Genomic DNA, 10,724 nt, shown 5'->3' with positions numbered 1-10,724 from the left:
TATACTTCATGATAAGATTGATACAATTTATAGTGTATATGATGCTGCTATGATGGAGGTCTCATTCACCGGCTCCCCCGCCCATCCAGCACTATAGCTGTTTACACTGAGCACACAATGGGAGCGGTAGGCGGACCACGTGCGGGCACAGTGCGATCTAAAAAGGGGGCGGTCTTATGAGAAGAGGGGCGGGGTATTACGCCAATAGCTTGGTATGTGATGGGCTGGGCGTATGACAGCGGATGGGCGGAGCTAAAGCTGCAAAGGGTGGAGATCCCGAGCCTGGGAGCGGAAGGCGGAGGTAGAGCGGCTGCTGCAGACCGGGGTGGGTGATGGTACCAAAGCCAGAAGGGTTTTTGGCTCAGCGGAGAACGGAGAGCGCACGGATCTGGCTACAGGAACAGGTGGGTGCCTGACACTGATAAGGAGAGAGAGAGATAAAGAGATCAGGACAAATACAGAGCTTGTGTGATGACATGACACATTCTTACAAAAAAGGAAAGCTACAAATGAGCAAGAGGAGGAAGAGATCAGATCTGGAGTGCTGAACAAAAAGAATGTGCTGAGATCATAGGATAGATCTGCAGAAAGTAAGCCATGCACAGGGTTGCAGTACTGATGGGTGAAACTTTAAAAAGAGAAAAGTTAATGACATGGCATCCAAAGTTTGCTCCAAAGTTTGGAAGTAGCAGGTGCAATGTATGCATGATGGAATGCATTCTCTGCAATGGGGGCTGACAGCTGAACTTATCCCAAGAAGGGCCACACAAAAATAGGGTATGTCACTGCACACACCTTGGTAGAAGTGTCTAACTGTACTGCACAGGTATTATTTACCAGGTGTAGGTGATCCAGGATATGATGTATCCACCAACCACCTGTATTATTCTGTGTTCCATCTTACCTACAACTTTTTCGTGCAAGGCCCCATGTGAATGAATGTACATTGAATGCCTTGTTTATGTAGGTTCCCTTATTGTGTACAGAAGTTATGTTGAAAATTGAGTGTTAGGAAAGAGAGTGGCAGCTTTGTTCATCATTTTTAAAGGAAGAAAAAGTGCTGTGTTTGTCCGCCCACCCTGCCCGGTTCTGCTTTTAAACCAAATAAAAAAAATGCTACAGATCTGTTATATTTTGCATTGCTTGTGTTTTATCATTTTGAAATATTTGTATTTATTGTATTGCATTCAAACTGAACAATGTGTTTCTCCCAAACAAAGATAAATAATAAAAGATAAGAGCTTCTGAATCAGCAATTGTTTGATCATCTAAATGGAGGATGGGAGTTGCAGGAACTGATACATATCAGTATATCTCTGGTTATATAATTATACCTTATATACCTCTGGCTACCTTTTGCAATCACTTCCTTCCCCAGTGATGAGGGAATGTTGTAATCCCACACACAGGCTGGCACCTGTTGCAGTATGAGGGCTGGCTAGCTACTGCATGCCTGTAATTGTATTTTTTACTGTCTGTACTACTTGTTGTTCATGCAAAGCACAGTATACTCCATGCTGAGATTTTCCTGCATGACTCACCATCGGTAATGGGTACTTATTCCTGATATCCTTACTAGAATCACAATGAAGGATCACATGCATAGACAGCTGATCAACATTCAATTATACAGTGCACATGATTCTTCTATCACATCTCATAGATTAAAGTGCTGCTATGTGTTTCACGTGATCGCTTTAGAATGGAATCATTCCTGCGCCAAAGGAAAACTTATTTTTGGTGTGATCGTTTAGAAACCTTTGTGGAACGGCAGCGTTTTTCTTTTGTTTCCAGGCAAGGCTTTGGTTTTAGAAGGAATAAAATGACCACATGGGAAGAGTTTTAGTATTTTAAAATGATCTGACTGAATGGTATGTTTTTAGCTAATATTAAACCAGGATTAAGTTTAGAATGCTCAAGAGCTCATAGTGTAGAAGAAGTACTCTGGGCTTAACTAGAAATCACAGGGCACTAAAGCGAAAATGTGTGCTCTCCAATAGAAAGTGGCCAATTTTTGTTGCCTCTTACACAGGAAGGCTATGGTGGCCAGCGGATAAAGAATGAACACATATTAAGTTCCGTTTTTATAATACTCCATAATGATCCCTGTCACAGAACAAATACTTATCTGACAGGTATTTAAAAGAAGTCACTTTGTGGTCCTCGGGGGTGGGCTGGCTGGCTTTTCACAAGTCACTTCTGTGCATGTTCTGGTCACTAAAGGGGAGCAACTCTTTTCGGTGAATCCAATCTAGGATGGTGGATGAATGCACAGAGAAATGGTGTATGTACAGTCAATATGCTAGCATTCTTCTAGTCTAAAAGACTGTTCTTTTAAACTCCCATAGCAGTTTTGATAGTGTTTATGGGAGTTTGTACAAGTATTTTAAAGCAAGCATAAATGCTTATAAAAGCCTATTTTGATTTTATGTGAATTTGTAAGAGTTTCTCTGCTTTTAACGCAGCCATTTAAAACGCTTCTAAACGCCTGTTGTTTGCAACAAGATTTAAATGCTTGTAAGAGTTCCTATTGATTTCAATAGAAGCATTTAGGCTGGGTCTACATGGACGGTTTTAAAAACGCATATAAACGTTCCTATCACGTTTTTATGCACTTTTACAACCGTTTTAAAGCTTGACTTTAAAACGCCAAGAAAACTTTTATAAACGCCTATGACGTGTTTTACTGCGATTTTTACATAAGCGTTTATAAAAGGTTTACGTTTAACCCTTACAGGGAATGAGTAGGAATCAGCGGAGCTCTGCTATGCTGACAGCTCCGCTCCCCTGATTACTTCAGCAGCCCTGGAGGAGCTGTAGTATGTGCTACAGATACAGAACACATGTCACAGCTCCTCAAGGGCTGCAGGATTTATTAGGGGAGCGGAGCTGTCAGCATAGCAGAGCTCCGCTGATTTCTCTGCTCCCTGATTGGCTGAGGAAAGGGAAATCCTGATGATGCTTGAGCTGTCATCAGGGTTTCCTATTACTCAGCCAATCACAGAGCACTAGAGATGAATAGGGACAAGTCTAGTCTAGTGCTGATTGGCTGAGGTTTTCCGTTTTTCAGCCAGTCACCGAGCACTAGAGGTGAATAGAGAGCCTTGTCCTCATTTAACCCCTAGTGCCCGGGGATCCCTCACTGTCAAGAGGAGTCCCATGGCTGTGCTTATGTCATGATTGCAGCCGTGGGAATAATCTTGTCATTGGGATAACCTGTAAAAAAATAAATAAATAAATAAAAGTTTAGTTACACAAACACACACACATTTAATAAAATACTTTAACATTAAAGCCTCGTCCTATTTTTTTTACACATATTTTAACCCTTTCAGGGAATGAGTAAAGGGGTTTTTTGTACCCCTGTACCCATTCCCCAGGGTGGGGTGGTGGAGATCTGGGAGTCTATTAAAGGGGGCTTCCAGATTCCAAAGTCTTGTTAACAATGTTTATAAAAGCCCCATTGTTTTCAAAGGAAGCTTTTATAAAAAGCTTAAAAACACTTGTAAAAGCTTCCATTGAGTCCAATGGGAGCGTTTTCCTCCGTTTATAGGCATTTCCCTGCATTTACCCGTCATTTTAATTTTTTAAACATTGCAAGCAACGTTTAAGATAAGCTCATAACTGTGCCTGAAGAAAACGTCCTGGTGTAGATTAGCCTATTGGAATGCATAGGGATTTCAAACATGGGCTTTAAAAGCCTCAGGTTAAATGCTTGGGAAAACGTCCGTATAGACCAAGCCTTATGCATGTTACAAGCAGTTAAAAGCAACAAGAAGCATTCTCTAAAAAACTTGCTTTTTAAAAATGCTGAGGTGTAGACAAGCCCATTGGAATGCATGGGAACTTCAAACATGGGCTTTTAAATGCTGAGGAAACAGTCCATGTAGACGAAAACCTGGCTTTTAAATCTCTGCAATCCTATGCTTTTCCCTCCAAAGATAAGTGACCCAAACTTCAATTATTGTTTTGGAAGTGGATGGGCTTTCCAGTAAAGTCAGTGGAGCTTGGGCACGTGTATAAGAGGTTTCTGTGCAGGACTGGAAAGATATGGACTCTTTCTTGTTGGCACAGAAAAAAGGGCACCAGTACTTTTTGAGAATAACTAAGAGCCAATCTTGGTACCCTAAAGTTCTGGGAAAATTCTTAGAGCAGCCTTTCTCCACCTTATTACATGGAGTAGCTCTTGAAATGATTTTCAGGTCCTCAGGGAATCTCTACTATAATTACATCTACAACTCAAATTACATTAGTGTGGTGGTCAGTGGGAGGAAAGTCCACAAAGATCATCGGTACCAGGAAAACTCACTTGAGTAGCACAAATTGCTCAAGGAACTTCTACCATCCTCTGGAGCAGGGGTCCCCAACTCCTGGCCCTCCTGACAGGTGGGCCCCGAAAGTACAGAGACCAGCGGTGGTCCGCGGCTCTGGCCGATGCACCCCCTGGTGGGGTCAGGAGAAGGACCCCGCTTTGGAGGGCGCACCGGCCAGAGCCGCGGACCTTGTTTCCCATAAGGATCGCAGGCCCATTGTGGTGGGAGTGGTGTGTCTTATGACACAACCTGCTAACTCTCCACCACTGTCACTGCAGAGATACCTTCATAAAGTGTCAATTATGGCCTCTGTGACAATATATGAATTGGAAAGGAGTGTGATTCTTGTCGAGTGACAATCTATGACTTAGCCATTCTTCCCTAAGCAAAACTAAAACTTTGACTGAAATCTCTTGATAAAAAAAGTTACATCCTCCTACTTACTAAGGAATGCTAGGAAAATGAAACAGACGTTATTTTGAACCGATACCACACTTTTATCTATACCATGCATTCTGTAATTTGGGAAAATTACAAAGGATATGTTACACTACTTTCTAATCACTTTGAAGTTCTGTACTTAAGATACTCCTGGATGGTTGCCTATTTTAAGATGTCTCATTGCTGCAGGCAAAACACACTATAATCTGTGCTAGATACCATGTTTTCTCTGGAAATTTGCCTGAATTATGATTTGAAGCCTTTCTTTTCATACACAGCCTTACTTGGAACCCTGCATATTTGCATTAATGGAAGGCAAATATGTCTTTCTTGTTGCTGGATGTGTTTCTGGGAGACATTAAGAGCTCTCTAATACCACAAATGTTGTCAGGAAAGAGTTAAACTAGTTTGTATATCGGAGCAACAGTGGCATCTTTTACAGTGTTTAGTTAGCAAAGCATTAGAAACCGTTTCTTTTATTCTACACTGTAGGTGTGGATGTGTAAACCTGTAAATCATTTATTTGTTTACTGTTCATAAAGGCATAACTGCCCCTGATAATTTTGCAAGAATACTTTCCATTGGGATAATTAGCTATTGAAATTGTGCAAGTTTTAGTTCAAGCTGAACTCCAGGCGAACTGTTAAGTACATGCGTACACATATGTGTTTATGCTCAAAACAATATGTATTTCTTATCTAACCTGTATTGAAATGTACCTAGATTTTTGTCAGCCTAACTTACCAGCAATTAGCACGAGATCTACATTTTCTCTGCTTGATATGATTTATGGGTCTTGCCTATCCCCCTACACCAATAGGTTCTTTGTAACTCTACACACTCCTCCTATCAGCAATGGAATTTGCAGCAGAACTGATTGGCACCACCATATTTTCTTCTTCCTGTTTTGGACAATCTTCAGGCATCTTGATTGGCTGTGCCAGGATGTATGTATTTTTTTAACTGAGAATTACTTATCATAATCCATAGCCCTGTCTTTCTTCCTGCAAAATTTGATTGTGATATCTTGTCTCTAACTGATGTAGTCACCCTAATGTCTATGTCCAGTAAAGGACCTGTTCTATGGGAAACCCTTTGAGCAGTGCACCATTTGTGCCTCTCAGGTTAGTTATCAGAACATCCATGATCCTATCAGTTATCTGCCTGTAAAGGTGACATTCTTCCCAATGGCCAGCTTTGTAAAAGACCTTCTGTTTACTGACCACCAAGCTAATGTACTGTGAACTGCAGATATAGTAACTATAGCAGGGGTTCCCTAAGTCTTGGGACGTTATTTTAAAGGTTCCCCCTGAGGTAGATTATCTACTGCTTTCTTCTTCAATTAACATATGTCCAATAGAAAATCTATCTTGGTATTGTATCATAAAGCTGGAGAAATGTTTAAATTAGAAGTCCTGTGGAAGGGCTGTGGTGGAGGGTATGGTTTAATGCTATTATTTGTAAAGTTTATAAAGTAAAAAAGTTATTATTAGGCTCTATAGGTCATATAGGAAAAGTTGACTTCTGCTATTATTATAGGTATGGTTTTGCTTTGATATTATTCAACTTTAACTTTGTATTAAAAAGCAACAAACCTCACAGTAAAGTGTTTCAGTTTTCTGTAGGCAACTTTCACTTTCTAGTTTTTTAGCTGTATATCTAAATGTTTGTTTAATTTTCATAGTAAATTGTTCATTTAAATGTTCTGAATGAGAAAAGAAATCCAAATTCATCAAGGAATCTCATGAACAGACTAGTGCAAATTTTTGTAAACTAATTGAGTACCAGTAAGTTCTTTTTTTTTCATGCTGAATATTTGACTGCAGATTCTGTGCACATGTAGCCATGCAAGTAACCCATTTGGCTGAAATCAGGGAAACTAATTGGAAGTTCAGTTTACAAGCACATATTGCCAAAAAGCTTTAATTTGTCTGCTCAGTGTGTTCACCTATCAACCTGATTGCTGTTACAATTTGGATTAATACTGGGCTTCAAAGAAAACCTGTAAGAAAATATCAAGGCTGCTATCTGATCTCCTCCTTGCTCCTAAGTATAGAGATGGTCAATGAGACGCAAAAATTTGACTTTTCTGCAAATATTATGTAAAATACAGACTAAAAACTGAGCCAATCTAACTCTACAGGTATAGTGTTTGATTGGTTTTAGTTTTAAGTTGATGCAATTTCCATGTGATTTGCATCTCATTGACCATCCTGGTTTCTTAGCTGTTGTATAAATCCAAAGTCTTGAGTACTTTCAGGGTCTACAACCGAAAGCTAGTATGCAAACCAAGTAGCTCCAAATTTCCCCAGGTTAAGATCAAGGAAAGGCCAAAAAAGTCAAGCAATGAGCATTTCCATAAAGTTGGTTTTTGCTGCCTTGTATTTCTCTTATTACAGATTTCATTTAAAATGAATTAGAGTAGGATTGAAGTTTTAAAAATAAATCTTTATACAGATGCTTATTTTTCACCCAAGACAACGGTTTGTGATATCGGGAGAAAATTTTTTTGTCAGTGCACTTGCAGTGTTGTGTAGGAATCCATTGTGCTGGTTTACTAAATCAGTGGCAATTTCTGGCAGGGCCCCGTAACGTAGAATAAAATTTTGCCATGGCCTGATATATGTACAGCTTACACTAACTACTCTGCTATTCTCAGCTCAGCCTCCTGTCAGCACACTAGCTGAGGATAGCAGAGTAGTGTAAGAAAGCTGGTGTACTGTCAGGTGGTAGAGCTGCTGCGAATGCCGCGGCCCGTGGGTTGGCGACCTCTGCACTAAATGACCAGCAACAGTTATTGTTTTTACTAATTGGAAGGATACAGATAAAAGCTTACAGCTTGTCCACCCTCTCCAAAAAAACAAAAAGGAATGCTTCATGCTCATTTCATAAAATTATGACCAGAATCTATTATCCAACAACCAATTATTAAGGGTCTGTACTCAACATAATACTTGTGGTGTATTGTCATGTTTTCTATTTAGATTTTTATTTGTGGAAAGAGTTGTTTGATGTATGCTCTGAGTGAAGATGTTCCATTTTTGAGTTTGAAGAATGTAGGGGAATTCCATCACTATGTTAGTCACTTGTTATCATCAGTTTCTGCAGTAAAGAGAAATAGCTATACAAGTCAAAACCCCCTTGGCTCAAATCTGCTTTTGCCTTTAGGCAGATGTCTTCAACACATTTTGTCTTAGTAAAAAACTGCTTTGCTCTGGCAGCTACTTACTGTGTATACCCAGGTATAGGCCGACTTTTTCAGCACCCAAAATGTGCTGAAAAAGTCTCTCTCGGCTTATACTCCAGTCAGGTGCATGGGTCCCTCCAGAAAAGCACCCGATCTGGCAGCCGCGTTCAGCGGTTTCCGTTCTCTGATGACAATGTCATCAGGCTGTGGCGGAAATACGCTGGCTGCAAATGCCAGAAAGATTGCAGGGGTACACGGGAGTTACGGCGGCTACACGCTGGCGTAACTCCGGCGCCAAATTCAAAAGTACACAAAACCTAGAACAACCTCCAGAAACATCTTCTTTCTTCTGTCTTCATATTTCGGTGAGTTATGCCTAAGAATTTTAGGCCTACAATGTAATATAAATTTCAATGCAAAAAATGTAGCGCTTTTTGCGTGGAAATACAGAGGGAATTGGAATTCTAGGGGGGCTACAGTGGCTGAATGCAGTACTGCTTTTAGCCACTTTTTCCGGACAGAATCCTACCGCCAGGGAGGTTAAAGAGAATATAGTGGTTAGGTATGGTAAGTAGTATACCTACCTAACCACTAAATTCTCACTATGGTATTTGTTTACCGTATTATGTCTGTAATGGCTGTAATATGTAATTTTATTAGTATTTATTTTAAATATTTAAACTTGCCAGTAGCTGCAGCTTTTCCCACCCTCTGCTCATACTCGAGTCAATCATTTTTTCCTGTTTTCCAAGGTAAAAATAAGTACCTCGACTTATACTCGAGTATATACTGTAAATGTTATGTAGAAGGGTAAGGGGCAAAATAGCTCGACCAGCACACAAATGTAGATTCTTATAGAAGATAAGAGAGCTATGATCAAAGGGAAAAGGTGGCTATTCTAGGAAATTGACTCTTCTGCAGGAGTCAGTACAAAATTAATGAAAGGAAAAATCTAGCAAAAAAGCATTTTAAATTGCTTGATTTTTTTAAAAATTTTTTTTACCTGTAACCATTTAGAGGGGAACCGGGGAACCAAGTTCCACTTCTTAATCATTGTTGGATCAGGCAGAACATTATGCAGATAGGGACAGTCTGTTCGTTCTGCTGTAATGGCTCCTACTTGCTATAATACTTTAATTGCTTCCGTGAAAAACATAGTGTTAAATGCACCTTCCTCTGGTATTGTTTCTGTATTAAAGTACTGGTGTTCTACATTCATCCTGCACATCAAGTGGTTAGATCTTTAACCCCCCTAGCGGTCTAATTCTATTCGCATTTCCATGCAAAAAGGGGTACAATTTTTTGCATGGAAATTCATTTTACATTGTAGGTCTATATTTCTTAGGCATAACTAATCGAAATATGTCCAATAGTTAATGCATTTATTAATATGCTTTAGCAAAAAACAAAAAAAAATAATAATAATTAAACATGTAATATAACTGTACAGCAGCATGTATAATATATATAAATTATATTTATATATATTATATGAAGTTTTCTTTGTTTTGGACTCAATATAGCTATTTTGTATTGAAATACAAAATTATATGAATTTCCTGCCGATGCACCATTTACACTTTTAGAATAATAAGTCTGCATAGGCCGTTTCCCCAGCTTTTAAGCGGGGTCTGTCAATGCCCATGTTTGATATTCCCATTCTTTTCTGCATCCTGCAGTGCCCCAAAATGCTTATAAGCACTCCAAATGCCCCTATTGACATTAATGGGGTGTTATGGGACAAGAATCTGGGTTATACAGCCAGATGTACAGCGCTGCTCATCCGTGGATCCGCCAGACTATGAACAAGGAACAATAGTAATGAAGGCGAATGGGAGAGAGCGCAGTGGGGTGCCACCCTGTCGTTCTCCCCCTCCTCTCTCTATAGAGCAGAATGGTGCTGTATGTACTGCATTGTGCAGTTTTTTAGAAAGTATCTACAATTGTTGCACGTGTGCATGCAGCCTAACGCTTTGTGAAGTTTGCACTGACTAATTTTAAACACTAATAAATTTCCATACAGCAAAACAAGATATGTGGCAGGGAAGACTTAGAATAGGGGAAATAACCTCCCAATTGTCCTAAAAATGCCATATTTATGTCAATTGAAGGCGTCTATTTCCATCAAGAAAACACTGGTGTGGACTGGCCTATTAGAATGAATATGGATTTCAAACATGGGAGTTTAAACACAGGGGAAATGGTCTGTGTAGACTTGGCCTTCTTGCATATCTTGGTTTAAAACTTCTTTATAAATACTTAATGCCTACCAAAGCTGTATGAGCAAATCGGTAAAAATAGCACTAAAAAGTTGGTGTAGATTTATAGTTCCTTGCAACTTAAAATTTTCTAATACATACATATCAACAACATATATAGTCTAAACAAATATCATATTGCCTAAGGTATTGATTTTTTTTGCTCCTGTTTGTTCCCAGACCTTTTAAAGATAGGTGCAAGGAGTTAAGGCAAACAAACCCAACATACTAACAGTTGCCATTTAGTAGGTGCTAAAAGTAAACTTATATGAAATGGACACTAAATACACAGAGAAATCCTGGTGATCTGGCAACAGACCAGGTAGGTGATAAGAGTGAGCATTATAGTGTAGCAGCTCCCTAGATTAGCAGTTGGTAACCCTTGAAGAATAGCGTTCATGCACTAGAGGGGTTTAATGTTTTTACCTAGGGCACCAGCAAAGAGCACGTTCATGTGCTTGGTTTTGTGTTTATCTTTAACGGTTGTAGGAAAAAGAAACCTTGTTCCTTTTTGTTTAGTTTGTT

General features: G+C 39.5%; 1 protein-coding gene across 3 annotated transcripts in view; it reads left to right on the top strand.

Annotated features, from left to right (window-relative positions):
* The first annotated feature begins 271 nt into the window (after positions 1–271).
* Positions 272–10,724, top strand: part of LOC140339726 (uncharacterized) — a 63,252-nt gene continuing 52,799 nt past the window's right edge. For 2 of the 3 annotated variants that reach the window (XM_072424538.1, XM_072424536.1), the window contains exon 1: positions 272–404. The gene's annotated coding sequence lies outside the window, so the exon portion shown is untranslated. Of the gene's footprint in view, positions 405–433; positions 591–10,724 lie in introns of those variants that run through there. The other variant, XM_072424537.1, reaches the window with a different exon arrangement.

This window comes from Pyxicephalus adspersus, chromosome 10 (assembly GCF_032062135.1).
Source record: "Pyxicephalus adspersus chromosome 10, UCB_Pads_2.0, whole genome shotgun sequence".
NCBI classification, from domain to species: Eukaryota; Metazoa; Chordata; class Amphibia; order Anura; family Pyxicephalidae; genus Pyxicephalus; species Pyxicephalus adspersus.
Note: the sequence above shows the minus strand (reverse complement) of the source record. Positions and strands in the feature narration are given on the sequence as shown.